This window comes from Rhincodon typus, unplaced genomic scaffold, assembly GCF_021869965.1.
Source record: "Rhincodon typus isolate 14 unplaced genomic scaffold, sRhiTyp1.1 hic_rhity00000051, whole genome shotgun sequence".
NCBI lineage: Eukaryota > Metazoa > Chordata > Chondrichthyes > Orectolobiformes > Rhincodontidae > Rhincodon > Rhincodon typus.
In genome coordinates, this window is record NW_025965689.1 from 1,664,450 (window position 1) to 1,665,330 (window position 881).

At 48.4% G+C, this 881-nt stretch overlaps 1 pseudogene; it reads right to left on the reverse strand.

Annotated features, from left to right (window-relative positions):
• The window catches only part of LOC125488125, an 8,611-nt pseudogene that overhangs the window by 1,717 nt on the left and 6,013 nt on the right, over positions 1-881 (reverse strand).

Consider the following 881-nt stretch of genomic DNA (forward strand, 5'->3'; position numbering starts at 1 on the left):
AAAGTGAAGGCCAAAGCGAAAGTGACCAAGAAAGCAGCAAAGAAATCGTTACAACATGTAACCACATGAACCCAAAGGCTGTTCTCAGAGCTACCCACGTCTCTCAGGAAAGAGCTGATCCCGGATCAAATGATCCCTGTCCCGGCTCCGAATGTAGACATACCTTAGATATTAATTGATTTGAATAACTCAAATACACACTGCCGTGCCCCGATTTACATCCAGCCCCCTCCCACATTCTACAATATATCAATGTGAGGTCCCCCTCTCACTGTCACTGAGCATCGGTTCGGGTGCAGTTTCAGTTCATCTCCGTTTCCTTTTCACATATTCAGGGAGAGAGTCTTTGAGAGAGGAACACTGGCACAGAAACCCCGCTTCACAACACAATCCCAAGAAATACCTTAGTCTGATTCAGCTGGAGGAATAGAAACTGAGATTGGAACAGAAGCGGCCGTGTTTTCTTGTTAAAGAAAGGCCGAGACATGGGTGCTTAATTGCAATACCATTGCTTTTAAAATCTCCAGTTTTTACTATCTTTGAACGTGAAACTTGAGTCTGCAGGTTTTCTGCCGGGCATAATGTTCACTGCCCTTGTGGAGAAAGGGTTTAATTACACATCCATTTGGTGGCGGGAGTCAGCTGGAGGCGGAGCTGGATGTATCTCTGCTGTCACTTTGTGAACTGTCCGGGCCGTCTCACTCTGTGTCAGCTCTTTCTCAGTCAGGTCGGGGCGGGCTGTATAAAAAAGGAAGGTGAGGCAGCTCGAATCGCATTCGGCAGCGATTGGAGTGAAGAAGCGTGATGTCTGGAAGAGGCAAAGGCCTGGGGAAAGGCGGAGCGAAGCGGCACCGCAAAGTGCTCCGTGATAACATCCAGGG